This window comes from Prionailurus viverrinus, chromosome C1 (genome assembly GCF_022837055.1).
Source record: "Prionailurus viverrinus isolate Anna chromosome C1, UM_Priviv_1.0, whole genome shotgun sequence".
Taxonomy (NCBI): Eukaryota; Metazoa; Chordata; class Mammalia; order Carnivora; family Felidae; genus Prionailurus; species Prionailurus viverrinus.
Window position 1 is genome coordinate 29,148,908 of NC_062568.1, and position 15,006 is coordinate 29,163,913.

The following is a 15,006-nucleotide window of genomic DNA, read 5'->3' on the forward strand; positions in this document are numbered from 1 at the left end:
TCCCCCGTTCATGCTCTGTCTCTCTCTGTCTCAAAAATAAATAAAGGTTAAAAAAAATTAAAAAAAATTATGCCCAATAGCAAACAAACAAACAAAAACAAAAACAACCAAACATTCCAATTAAAATATGGGCAGAAAATCTGAATTGATATTTTTCCAAATAAGACATAGAAATGACCAAAAGGTATGTGTAAAGATCCTCAACATCAGTAATCATCAGGGAAATGCAAACCATGTTGAGGTATCACCTAACACCTGTTAGAATGGCTGTCATCAAATAGACAAGATATCAAGTGTTGACTAGAATGTGGAGAAAGGGGAATCCTTTGTGCACTGATGGTGGGAATGTAAGTTAGCATAGACACTAGAGAAAACAGTATGGAGGTTCCTCAAAAAAATTAAAAAGAGGGGCGCCTGGGTGGCTTAGTCGGTTGGGCGTCCGACTTCGGCTCAGGTCATGATCTCGCGGTCTGTGCTTTCGAGCCCTGTGTCAGGCTCTGTGGTGACAGCTCAAGAGCCTGGAGCCTGTTTCAGATTCTGTGTCTCCCTCTCTCTCTGACCTTCCCCCATTCATGCTCTGTCTCTTTCTGTCTCAAAAATGAATAAATGTTAAAAAAAATTTAAAAATTATTAAAAAGAGTTACCATATGATCCAACAATCCCACTTCTGCATATATACCAAAGAGAATGAAAACAGAATCTTAAAGAGATATCTTCAGTCCCATGTTTATTGCAACATTATTCACAGTAGCCAAAACATGGGTAAAAAAGAAAAAGAAAAAAATCTTTAGCATTTATAAATTGAGTTGGCAAAATAAGACCCCTTGGACCATTCCAGTTAAAATAGTTAATACAGCCCAATGTAAATTAAAACAGAGTCCTTTAGGATTGAAACTTGTTACATGAGACCAACATAAAGTAGGAGTGATTGTCATTACTTATTCTTCATTTAAGAGATCAATTTTGCCTGTTAATAACTTGGAAAGAATGTATGGTGCACATTCTTTCACAGCACATTCTTATATCTAGTCAGCAGTTGATAAATATTTTGCTACTGTACATTTGGCTCTTCTGTTCTGTGCCTATTACAGTAGTCTCTGAGCCACAGTTTATTTTCATCTCCAAAGGGGCCCAATATACTGCACCTGGCTGGTGGTGTACCTCAACAGCCTTGCCTAATCACACACAATCTTTGCAAACAGGATCTTAATAGCATTCATTTTCCTCCAGGATTACATGTATGACACGTTGATCACATATCCCTCCAAGGAAACTAATTTGACACACTCATTTGGGGCATACAAATATTCACAAAGTGGTTTATGAAAAAGGTATGGCCTATTGCCACACAGATAGTGGAAGGACTGTCACCTTCACTAGATTCCTGAGAATTATTTGGTAAACTGAGAGCTGCTCCATCCTTAAAACTATCAAGAAATAATTTTGACACTCAGCACTTGCAACAGTAGAACAGGCCCTACATATTTTTGGCCTTTTTGGGTTCTGGAGGCAATTACAAATTTTAGAAGCCCACTTACACTGTTAACTTTCAAATCAGCCCTCCTAAAGTGGTGCCACTCCAACAAAAGGTTCAAGAATCTGTCCAAATCACAAAAATAAAAAAGTCACTTCTGTTAGTGTCCCTAACAGACTTTATTAGGCTTTCACAACCTTCATACATAATGTTTGCTCTGGAGACTTTGGACTTCTCATGATGGCCATAAGTTGTCTGTGAGCATCTGATGCAAGAAATAGTCTTCCTTTACCCTATGCTATACCTCACTAGAGTGGCAATTGCTAGCCACATACTGGAAACAGAGATTCTCACAGGCCCTGGGACTGTGGCCCTCCATACTCAGCAGCGCATTATGCTTCAGTCATGGAATCATCATCCTGAAATCTCACTCAGCACAGCAACCAAAGACTGGGCTCTCTTGAACAACCCATCTTCAGGCAGGAGTGACCTCTGTACTCAGTCCCTTGACAGGTACCACAGTAATGGAGGTGTTCACCCTTCTCCCAGACTGTTTGGTTACCTGGGGAGCTGGATTCATATGCTTATGGATGGCATTGTCACCAACACATGTGATAGAGCTTGCTGGAGAGCTGCTGCCTTTCATCCTTTAATAAAGTTCTCATAAAAGGATGTGATATAAGGGTCAGCACAATTGGCTGAACTTCAGGCTGTCTTCTTAACACTGGATTCCTTGACCAAAAATAGGCCAAATATGCACATTACATATTCTTGGGCAATTGATAAAGGTCTGGCCATTTGGTGTGGCCAGCAACATGAAAGTTCCTTGTCCAGAGTTTCCCCTTTGGAGCAAACAACTCTGGGAATCCCTTGCCTCATAGGTACCCAAAAAATAGATCAAGGACCCATACGTCTCTGCACATACTAACACCATAATACAGTGTCTCATCACGGCACTCTCTTCTCAAAATACACAGTGCTAGGCCATTGAACAAGGCACTGAACAGAATATATGAAAAGACATATACAGAAAGTTAATAATTCTGGGACTTGAAGGTTTGAAAAATGAAACAATATTACATATCAAAGATATGGTCCCTACAATATGGCCTAGGGGTAACAATAAAATCAAGGCTGTGCTGAAGAAATAAGGTGGCATCTAGGGATACCATTCCAACTGAACAAAAGGAGTCATAGAGTAAGTGTGCAGTCTCACAGAAATTTAATGTGCCCAAAGTACCAGTACTTAAGTATAGAGGGGGCATGTTTTGAATAGTGGCTTTTGGCTCATGTAGTTGAGTGGAATTTAACATACATACATACACACATACATACATACATAAATACGTACATACATGCATATGTACATACCTAGTCTTTGAAAGAGCTTTAATAGTTGGGGTGCCTGGGTGTTCAGTTGGTTGAGCATTTGACTTCAGCCTAGATCTTGTGGTTTGTGAATTTGAGCCCCATGTCAGGCTCTGTGCTGACAGATCAGAACCTGGAACCTGCTTTGGATTCTCTCTCCCTCTCTCTCTCTCTCTGCCCCTCCCCTGCTTGCACTCTCTCTCTCTCTCTCTCTCTCTCTCTCAAATAAACATTTTTTTTTAAAAAAGATATTTAATGGCAAACTTAGTGCCAGCCTATACTAAAAGTGACATGCTGAGGTTAAAACAAAACAAAACAAAAAAACCCTCTGGGTTTCCAACTTGCCACTAGCAAATAACAAAATGAGAAAACTGCCCAGGTACATAAAGGGCATGAGCTCAAATGCCTTCTTCAGAAGTATCTGAGGAGGAAGATGGGAAAGAAGAGAAGCCCATGCAGAGAAAAAAAGCCAAGAACCTTGGAAAACAATTGATTATGCAGCCATTCCCAGAGGCAAAACTGGGGCCAAATCAAGGAATATTCTGTGCTTCTAGAGCAGGGGGATCAAGCAAAGTTTTCCCAGAAGGATTTCAGAATTGCTAAGTACCAGTGACTCTTATGTATGTCCTGTTCTTATTTTTATTCTTTTTTTTAAATTTATGTATAATTAACATACAGTGTTATGTCAGTTTCCACTGTACAATATAGTGGTTCAGTAATTCTATATATTACAAAGTGCTCATCAAGATAAGTGTACTCTTATATATATATATATATTTATATATATATATAATATATATATATTATATATATATATATGTTTGTTTATTTATTTTTGAGAGACAGAGAGTGAGAGCGAGGAGAGAGTCAGAAAGAGGGAGACATAGGATCTGAAGGAGGCTCCCCACAGTGAGCACAGAGCCCCACATGGGGCTTGCACTCATGAACTATGAGATCATGACCCCAGCTGAAGTCAAGAGTCGGCCACTTAACTGACTAAACCACCCAGGCACCCCGTGGGTAAGTGTACATACTCTTAATTCCTTTCACCTATTTCACGCATCCCTGCCACCCCACCCACATACACAGACCTACTTTCCCTCTGGCAACTGCCAGTTTGTTCTTTGTATTTAAGAGTCTGTTTTTGTTTTGGTTATCTTTTTTTGTTGTTGTTGTTCATTGGTTTCTTAAATGCCATATAAGAATGAAATCATATGGTATTTGTGTCTCTCTGACTGACTTGTTTCACTTAACGTTTATGCTCTCCAGATCCATCCATGTTGTTGCAAATGGCAAGAGTTCATTTTTTTTTATGGCTGAGTAGTTTTCCATTTAATATACATACCATGTCTTTTTTATCATTTCATCTGGATGGACACATGGGTTACTTACATATTTGACTATTAGAAATAATGGTACAATAAACATAGGGGTGCTTATATCTTTTTGAATTAGTGTTTTTGTTTTCTTTGGATAAATACCCAGTAGTAGAATTACTGGATTATACAGTAATCCCATTTTTAATTTTTGGAGGAACCTCCATACTGTTTTCCACAGTGGCTGTTCAGCTTGCATTCCCAAGTGCATGAGGGTTCGTTTTTCTCCACATCCACACCAACACTTGTTATGTCTTGTGTTTTTGATGTTAGCCATTCTGACAGATAGGAAGTGATATCTCATTGAAGTGTTGATTTGCATTTCTCTGATAATTAGTGATGTTGAGCATCTTTTCATGTGTGTGATGTCCATCTGTGTGTCTTCTTGGAGAAATATCTGTTCATGTCTTCTCATTTTTAATTGGATTATTTGGGCATGGTTTTGGTGTTGAGTTTTAGAAGTTCTTTATTTTAAGTATTAACTCCTTATTGAATATATCATTCACAAATATCTTCTCCCATTCAGTAAGTTGTCTTGTGTTATATTGATGGTTTCCTTTGCTGTACAGATGTTTGTTTTCTTATTTTGGTGTAGTCCCAATAGTTTAATTTTGCTTTTGTTTCCCTTGCCACAGGAGTCATATATTAAAAAATGTTCCTACAGCTGATGTCAAAGAGATTACTGTCTGTGTTTTCTTCTAGAAATTTCATGGTTTCAGGTCTCACATTTAGGTCCTTAATCCATTTTGAGTTTTTGTGTATGGTGTAAGAAAGTGGTCCAGTTTCATTCTTTTGCATGTAGTTGTCCAGTTTTCTCAACTCCATTTGTTGAAGAGACCAACTTTTTCCCATTGTATATTCTTGTCATAGATTAATTGACCATAACAGCATAGGTTTATTTCTGGGATTTCTGTGTGCCTAATTTTGTGCCAGTACCATACTGTTTTGATTACTACAGTTTTATAGTATATCTTGAAATCTGGAATTGTGATTTCTTCAGTTTTATTCTTTTTCAAGATTGCTTTGGCTATTATGGGACTCTTGTGGTTCCCTGTAAGTTTTAGGATTATTTGATGTAGCTCTGTGAAAAATGCTACTGATATTTTGATAGGAATTGCATTAAACCTGTGGATTGCTTTTGATAATATGGACATGTTAACAATATTGGTTGTCCCAAACCAATATCTTTCCATTGGTTTGTGTCATGATCAATTTCTTTCATATTTTATAGTTTTAAGAGTACAGGTGTTTCACCTCCTTGGCTAAGTTTATTCTTGGGGTGCCTGGATGGCTCAGTCAGTTAAGCCTCTGACTTCGGCTCAGGTCATGATCTCACAGTTTGTGGGTTTGAGCCCATGTCGGGCTCTGTGCTGACAGCTCAGAGCCTGGATCCTGCTTCAGATTCTGTGTCTCCTTTTCTCTCTGTTCCTCCCCTGCTCACGCTCTTTCTCTCTCTCTCTCAGAAATAAATAAAGATTAAAAAAAATTTTTTTTAAGTTTATTCTTAGGTATTTTGGTCTTTTTAGTGCGATTGCAAATGGAATTGTTTTCTTACTTTCTCTTTCTGCTACTCCATTATTAGGGTATATAAATACAATCGATATCTGTATATTAATTTTACATCCTGTGACTTTACTGAATTCATTTATCAGTTCTGGTAGTTTTGGGGGGAGTCTTTAGGGTTGTCTCTATATGGTATCATGTTATCTGAATATAGTAAGTATTACTTCTTCCCTACCAATTTGGATGCCCTTTATTTCTTTTTCTTGACTAATTGCTGTGATTAGCACTTCCAGTACTATGTTGAATAAAAGTGGTGAGAGTGGACATCCTTGTTTTGTTCCCAATCTTGAAGGAAAATCTCAGTATTTCACCGTTTAGTATGATAATAGTTGTGGATTTTTCATATATGGTCTTTATTATTTTGATGTATGTTCCTCTAAACATACTTTGTTTCAGGTTTTTATCATGAATGTATGTTGTACTTTATCAAATACTTCATTTATTGAAATGATTGTAAGACTTGTATCCTTTCTCTTGTTAATGTGATGTATCACATTGATTGATTTGCAATATTGAACCACCCTTGCATCCCAGGAATAAATCTAGCTTGATTGTGGTGAATGACTTTTTTAATCCATTGTTGGATTTGGTTTGCTAATATTTCACTGAGGTTTTTTTGTATCTAGGTTTATCAGAGAAATTGGCCTGTAGTTCCTTTTTTTTTTTTTTTCAGTGTCTTTATCTGATTTTGGTATCAGGATAATGCTGGCCTCATAGAATGAATTTGGACGCTTTCACTGATCTTCTGGATTTTTTGGAATAGTTTGAGAAGACTAGGTATTAACTCTTTTTTAAATGTTTGGTACAGCTCACCTGTGAAGCTTTCTGGCCCTGGAATTATTTTTTGGGAGTTTTGGGGGGTTTATTTGTTTTTGTTTTTGTTTTTGTTTTTTGACCACCAATTCCATTTCATTGTTAGTAATCTTCTGTTTAAATTTTCTATTTTTTCCTGATTCAGTTTTGGAAGGTTATATGGCTCTGGAACTTAAACCGTATCTACTAGGTTTTCCAACTTGTTGGCATATAATTTTTCATAATATTTTCTTATCCTTTGTATTTCTGTGGTGTCAGCTATTATTTATCCTCTTTCATTTCTGATTTTATTTGAGTACCCTCCCTCTATCTGTCCTCCCCACCTCTTTTGATGAGTCTGGTTAAAGGTTTATCAATTTTGTTGATCTTTTCAAAGAACCAGTTCCTGGTTTCATTGATCTGTTCTGGTGTTTCTTTAGTTTCTATTTAATTTATTTCTCCTCTAATATATATTATTTCCTTCCTTCTACTGGCTTTTTTTTGTTTGTTCTTCCTTTTCTAATTCCTTTATATGTAAAGTTTGGGGTTTGGGGAGGATTTTTCTTGCTTCTTGAGGTAGGCCTCTATTGCATTAATCTCTTAGAACAGTTTTTTTCTTTATCACAAAGAGTTTTTGACTGCTGTGTTTTCATTTTTATTTGCCTCCATGTATATTTTTATTTCCTCTTTGATTTCTTTGTTGACCCATTCATTGTTGAGTAGCATGTTAATTAATCTCTATGTATTTGTGTTCTTTCCAGATTTTTTCTTATGGTTGATTTCTAGTTTCATAGTGTCATGGCCAAAAAAGATGTATGATGTGATTTCAATCTTTTTGAATTTGCTTGGACTTGTTTTGTGCTCTAACATGATTTATTCTGGAGAATCTTCCATGTGCACTTGAAGAGAATGTGTATTTCACGGTTTTTGTATAGAATGCTCTGATTTATCTGTTAGATGCATTTGGTCCAATGTATCATTCAAAACCACTGTTTGCTTGTTGATTTTCTGTCTGGATGATACATCTATGTCTTGATGTAAGTTGGTGTTAACGTCCCCTACTATTGTATTACTATCGATTTTTTTTCCTTTGTGTCTGTTAATCGTTGCTTTATGTACTTGGGTGCTCTTGTTGATTTTCTGTCTAGATGATCTATGCCTTGATGTAAGTTGGTGTTAAAGTTCCTTACTATTATTGTATTACTATCAATTTTTTTCCTTTGTGTCTGTTAATAGTTGCTTTATGTACTTGAATGCTCTCATGTTGGGTACATAAGTGTTTATAATTGTTAAATCTTCTTGTTGGATTGTTCCCTTTACAGTTATGTAGTGTCCTTCTTTGTCTCTGGTTACAGTCTTTGTTTTAAAGCCTATATAGTCTGATATAATTATTCCTACCCCCGGTTTCTTTTCGTTTCCATTGTATGGTAAATGTTTTTCTATCCCTTCACTTTTTGTCTGGATGTGCCGTTAGATCTGCTTTTGCTTCTTTATCCATTCAGTCACCCAATGTCTTTTGATTGGGGCCTTTAGTGCATTCACAAAGTAATTATTGACAGGGACCCACTTACTGTCATTTTGTTACTTGCTTTATGGTTGTTTTTATAGTTCTTTTTTGTTTCTTTTTTCTCTTGCTCTGTTCCCTTATGGTTTGGTGGCTTTCTTTAGTGATAAGCTTGGATTTGTCTTTTTTTTTTTTTTTTGCATATCTATTACAGGTTTTTGATTTGTGGTTACCATTAGGTTTATATATAATATCCTGTGCATATACCAGTCTATATTAAGTTGATGGTCACTTAAGTTTGAACCCCTTCTAAAAGCACTAAATTTTTACTCTTCTCCACTACATTTTATACATGTGATGTCACACTTTACATCCTTTTATTTTGTGAATCCCTGGACTGATTTTTATAGATATTACTGATTTTACTGTGTTTGTGCTTTAACCTCTGCAGTAGTTTTACAAACGAAAAATCTATGGTTTTTTAATTATGTTTGTATTTACCTGTGAATTTTTTTCTTTTCCTAATTTTCTTACTCCTGATTGTTTTTTTGTTTCCACTCAACAAATTCCCCTTAATGTTTCTTGTAAGACCTGTTTAGTGGTGATGAATTCTTTTAACTTTTGTTCCTTGGTGAAATTCTTTATCCCTCCATCTATTCTGAATGACAACTTTGCTGGATAGAGTATTTTTGGTTGCAGGTTTTTTTCCTGTTAGCACTTTGAGTATATCATGCCACTCCCTTCTGACCTACAAAGTTTTGTGCTGAAAAATCAGCTGATAGCCTTTTGATGTTCCCTTGTGTGTAATTGTTTTCTTTTGGTCTCTTGGTGTTGGTTTTTTTTTTTTTAATTTTTTTTTCAACGTTTATTTATTTTTGGGACAGAGAGAGACAGAGCATGAACGGGGGAGGATCAGAGAGAGAGGGAGACACAGAATCGGAAACAGGCTCCAGGCTCTGAGCCATCAGCCCAGAGCCTGACGCGGGGCTCGAACTCACGGACCGCGAGATCGTGACCTGGCTGAAGTCGGACACTTAACCGACTGTGCCACCCAGGCGCCCCTCTCTTGGTGCTTTAAAAAAATTTTTTTTTCAACGTTTTTTATTTATTTTTGGGACAGAGAGAGACAGAGCATGAACGCGGGAGGGGCAGAGAGAGAGGGAGACACAGAATCAGAAACAGGCTCCAAGCCATCAGCCCAGAGCCCGATGCGGGGCTCAAACTCATGGACCGCGAGATCGTGACCTGGCTGAAGTCGGACGCTTAACCGACTGCGCCACCCAGGCGCCCCACTGGGTGCTTTTAAAATTCTCTCTTTATAACTACTTTTGGCATTTTAATTATTTTGTGTCTTGGTGTGAACCTCCTTGAATTGATTTTTGTGGGGGGTTATCATGCCTCTTGGATCTGGGTGTCTGTTTCCTTCCCCAGATTCTGCAAGTTTTCAGCTTTTATTTCTTCAAATAAATTTTCTCCTCCTTTTTCTCTCTCTTCTTCTTCTTTTGGGATCCCTATAATGTGAATGCTGTTATGTTTGATGATGTCATTGAATTCCCTTAACCTATTTTTATTTTTTATTCTTTTTTTTTTTCTGTTCCATTTGGTGTTTTCTATTACTCTTTCTCCCAACTCACTAATCTATACTTCTGCTTCCTCTATCTATGATTTGTTCCCTTTTATGTATTTTTAATTCTAGTTATTGAGCTCTTAATCTTTGAATGGTTCTTTTTAAATATTTTCTGTCTCTTTTGTTGAAAGTCTGAGATCTTCTACTCTTTTCTCAAGTCCAGTAAGTATCTTTATGACCATTACTCTGAACTCTCTCTCTGGTAAATTGACTATAGCCATTTCTTTTAGCTCTTTTGCTGTGATTTTGTTCTGTTCTTTCATTTAGGACATATTCCTCTGTCTCCTCATTTTGTCTAACTCTGTGTGTTTCCATGTATTAGCCAAGCCAGCTGTGTCTCTTGATCTTGAAAGTAGTGACCTTATGAAGAAGAGGTACTGGGGTGTACTATAGTGCAATTTCCCCTTTCACCAGAACCAAGTGCTTCTGGGGTGTCTCCTCTGTGTGTTGGGTGTGCCCTACTCTTGTGATTGAACCCTGTTTGCCTTTAGTCCAGTAAGCTGCAGTGGCCCATTTTGCCTATTGTGGGAAGGGTTTGGAACCAGTGCTGTTAAGAGGCCAGTCTGGGGCTGTCTTGGTATTGTAGTTAAGTCAAACTGGATGAGTGCCCTCAGACCATTTGCCAGGACTGAAGTCACACCAAACTGCAGAGTGTTCTTCCTGAGTTGTCCCCTGAGAGGCTTTCATTGTTGGGTGGGTCCTGCAGTTAGACCAGATGTCTAGCTCCAGTCCATCTGTTTGGGTTTCAGTCAAACTGGTGTGTGTGGTTATCTTCCCCTCTTCCCAAGGTAGGAGTTAATTTCGAGTAGTGCTTGTCACTGTCAAGGCTATTTGCAGAATATGTGTCAGTCACCACGTTAGAGGCACTCCTGCTGAGCGGGGCAGGTTGGATGGGGCATTCCACAGGAGAATGTGGGAGGTTGGAGGGTGGGGTGTTAGCAAGCTAGGTGTAGAGTGTTTGAGCTGATTCTTTGAGATACCCACGTATCTATGCTGGCCAGATGAGTGGTAGTAGAAAGAAATGGTGTCCACCAGTTCTTGCATTCTTGGAGAGGTCTCTTAACAATTCCTGCCCTCTCCCCCCCCCCCCACAGTGTATGTTCTGAGATTAGTACAATATCTCCTTCCCATATACTCCAGGCTCTTTTCAAACCGCTGCTTCAGTGCTGTATCTCAGTGAGGTTGTTTTTATACTGGATCTTTAAGGTGGGGACTCCATTTCCTGTAACCCTCTGGCTCTCCCAGAGCAGAGCCCACTGATTTTTAAAGTTCCCCAAGTTAAGTATGCTGATTTTAAAAACTTGTGAAGGTAAGTCCCTCTGGGTTTCAAAAGCCAGATGTCATGGGGACTCATCTTCCAAGTGCCAGTCCACTTTTTTTACTTAAAGCATGCAACCTGAGAGTAACATTTTAGAACTACTATACCCTGAAATGTTCTGCTTTCTGTAAATACCTTTTTAAAAAGTGGTGCTCGGGTGTAATTTACTGTCCCGTATCCAGACTTTTTTTTTTTTAACTTAAGTTGCATACTGGTGTTTTATTTGTTTAAGTATATTAAAGTTTTAAAAAGTGGGTTTTTTTTTTCTTTGAAAACATTAAAAACTGGCTAATTGAGGAATTGGTGTTCACGGCTGTTTTGGTAGTGGACCCTACTGACACACTTATTTAGTTGACGGAGGACCAGCAAATGATTTCTATGTTTCAGTCCTCCTTTCTCTTGAATCATGAGATTCATCTCATGAGAGATGAAATTGCAACAGCCATTTTCTTTGTCACAAGATTGGTGAAAAAACATGATAAACTGAGTAAACAGAAAATAGAAGACTTTGCAGAAAAGCTGACTACAATCTTGTTTGAAACCTACAGAAGTCACTGGCACGCCGACTGCCCTTCTAAAGGGCAAGCGTTCAGGTGTATCAGGGTAAATAATAGGATAAAGATCCCATTCTAGAAAGGGCTTGTGCTGAAAGTAACGTGGATTTTTCTCACCTGGGACTTCCAAAGGAGATGACCCTTTGAAGTGTGCTGTAGGTACGGTGAGAAAAATCATCCGTTTACAATTGCTTCTTTTAAAGGCAGATGGGACGAATGGGAGCTTTCCCAACAGGTCAGTTGTGCTGTTAATCGAGCTACATTAGACTACGCCTCTGGCATTTCCTCTGATGAAGAAAGTTGTAACAAAGAACCGCAGATCATTCCTAAAGTCAGCAATCCAAAGAGTATTTATCAGGTGAAGTGTGGTCCAGTTCTCGATGCTTTTTTTTTTTTTCTGTCCTAATTCTGAAAAGAATTTGTTCACTGTAAAAGAAACAAATGGAAAACAGAAACAAAACGGTAAAGATTAAAATCACGTTATTAACAAAAAAAAAAAAAGTGGGGTCCCTGGTATGGGGTCTGTTCCTCTCCTTTCTCCATGCTTGTGGTGTCCTCCTCCCTTTTGTGGTTAGTCTCACTGGGTGTTTGGATCCCACCCATATCTGCCCCTTCTACCCTTTTCCATGTGGCCTCCTCTCTACAATTAACTGTATAGGGTATATTCTACTAGTCTTTGGGTTGTTTTCTGGGTTAGTTGCACTGATGTGAATGTTATCTAGATGTGTTCATGGGATGAGGTGAGCTTAGGATCCTCTTCCTCTGTCACCTTCCCATGCTTCTCTTTGCACTTCTTTTTTTTTTTCCCAAATGGGAGCATTTATTTTCATTATTCTATCTCTCTTCTAATAATGTATGATTAGAAGAGGTTAATAATTTGCTTGTGGTTCGTAGGAGTAATTCAGGAGGAATTGTATCTAGACTTATATTTTAAGTATGATGCTGTGATTGAATGAAGCTTTAGGATGGCTTGAATGGTAGTAAGCTTATTTTATATTTGAGAAAGATATGAATATTTATGGCTAAAAAGGTGGACTGTGGTAGAATGAATGATTGACCTCAACACATTACCCTTCCCTGAATTCATGCCTTTTCCCTTTTCCAATTTTTTAGTTTTTTTTTCTATTAGAGGTGGAGTGTACTTCTCTGCCCCTTGACTTTGAGCTTGCTCAAGTCATGTCTCCTTATAGAGACATGATAGAGATCTATCCAATGATAGATCAACTTACAGGTAAAACACTCAATCCCCTTGCCCCAAAGTGGAAAAACTCTTAACAACCATCTCAACTGGACTCCCTGCAGGATCTGCTGAGCATAATTAGGACTGTATTGCAACTCAACTTCTCTTTTTTCCAATCCTGTTTCTTTACCCTCTCTTCCTCAGATGTTGCTCCCAATAGTACCCTCTAATGGAGATCTTACACATACACTTCCATCACAGGGTGTTCCTTCCGGAGAACCTAAACTGTGAAAAGCAACAGTAGAGAACAAAGAAATAGTAAATACTGAGAAAACATTAAGCATAGAATTCTGTACTCATCTAAATGACCATTCAAAAAAATCATGATACATGATAATACATGATAAAATTGAATGAAAAAATTAATTAAAAATGTATATATTCTTCTAAAGGGAGAAAATTTAAAAACCTATCCAATTCTGTAGAATACAGGAAAAGAGTACAAAAGGATTCCAGGGAGGAAAAAGCATTTTAAAAGAAAGAACAAAATTAAATGGTAGAAAGAAATTCAAACATGTGAGTTATCACAATAAATTTATAAGCGAATGCCATCTTTTAGTTAAAATATTTTCAGATTGCTCTGAAAGTAACAGACACATCTAAAACTTAAGGGTACAGAAGGGGTGAAACCAAAGAGGAGAAAACTGAACAAATACTAACCAAAGGAAAGCTGATATATCACTATTGATAAAAAAATTAATATTTTTAAAAATAAAAACAACTATTTAGAGAATAGAGGGTTCCTACATAATTATTTAAAGCAAGAAAAATTCATTTAAAGCAAGAAAATTTGATATAATTTCAAAATATACACAACTAAAAATAATTTCATACAGAAATGTACAAATTCACAAATGTAGTGAGATAATTTAATCTCATTCTTTTTAAGGTTAATATTTGTGTTGGGGCACCTGCGTGGCTCAGTTGGTTGGGTGTCCGACTTAGGCTCAGGTCGTGATCTTGCAGTCCATGAGTTCAAGCCCCGCATCAGGCCCTGTGCTGGCAGCTCAGAGCCTGGAGCCTGCTTTGGATTCTGTGTCTCCCTCTCCCTCTGCCCCTCCCCCGCTCCTGCTCTGTGTCTCTTACTCCCAAAAATGAATAAATGTTAAAAAGAAATTTTTAAAAGATTAATATTTGTGTTTATTAATGGAGCTAGGAGGCAAAAATGTTAGTAAGGATGTAAACATTTGACATAATTAATAACTTGATATGGTGGACATAAAATGGCTGCTTCCAAAAATCAGAGAATATATAATTAGAAATTTTACATTGATATAATCCTACTTGTCTATTTTTGCTTTTGTTGCCTGTGCTTTTGGTTTCATGTCCAAGAAAACACTGTAAAACCCAATGTCAGGAATATCTGTTAATATGTTTTCTTCTAGGAGTTTTATGGTTTCAGATCTTAAGTTTTAGTGTTAAATCCATTTTGAGTTTTTTTGTGTGTGTGTACAGGGTGAAACAAAGGTCCAATTTCATTCTTTTTCATGTGACTATCCAGTTTTCACAACACAGTTAATTGAAGAGATTATCCTGTCCCAATTGTGTATTTTTAGCACCCTTTTCATATTTATATCTATGTGGATTTATTTCCAGACTCTCTATTCTGTTCTGTTGGTCTATATATCTGTTTTTACGCCAGTACCATACTGTTTTGATTACTGTAGCTAAAAACCAACAAAATGAAAAAGTAAAGTATGAGATGTGAGAATATATTTACCAACCATGTATCTGATAAAGGGTTAATATCTAAAATATATAAGAAACTCCTATGAATCAGTTGCATAGAAACCCAAATAACCTGATTTTTTTTTAATGGGCAGAGGAACTGATAAGACATTTCTATAAAGAAGACACACAAATGACGAACAAGTACATGAAAAGTTGTTTATTTTTTTATTTTTTTTTCAAAGTTTATTTTATTTTTTGCGACAGAGAGAGACAGAGCATGAATGGGGGAGGGGCAGAGAGACAGGGAGACACAGAATCGGAAACAGGCTCCAGGCTCTGAGCCATCAGCCCAGAGCCTGACGCGGGGCTCGAACTCACGGACCGCGAGATCGTGACCTGGCTGAAGTCGGACGCTTAACCGAATGCGCCACCCAGGCGCCCCATGAAAAGTTGTTTAATGTCACTAATCATCAGGGAACTACAAATCAAAACCACTATGAAATATCACACCTGTTATGA

At 37.4% G+C, this 15,006-nt stretch overlaps 1 protein-coding gene and 1 pseudogene across 9 annotated transcripts in view; both read left to right on the forward strand.

Annotated features, from left to right (window-relative positions):
• C2CD6 (C2 calcium dependent domain containing 6) overlaps positions 1-15,006 on the forward strand; it is a 187,190-nt gene that overhangs the window by 120,325 nt on the left and 51,859 nt on the right. The window lies entirely within an intron of this gene.
• Positions 11,113-11,982, forward strand: LOC125173708 (protein BTG4-like; annotated as a pseudogene).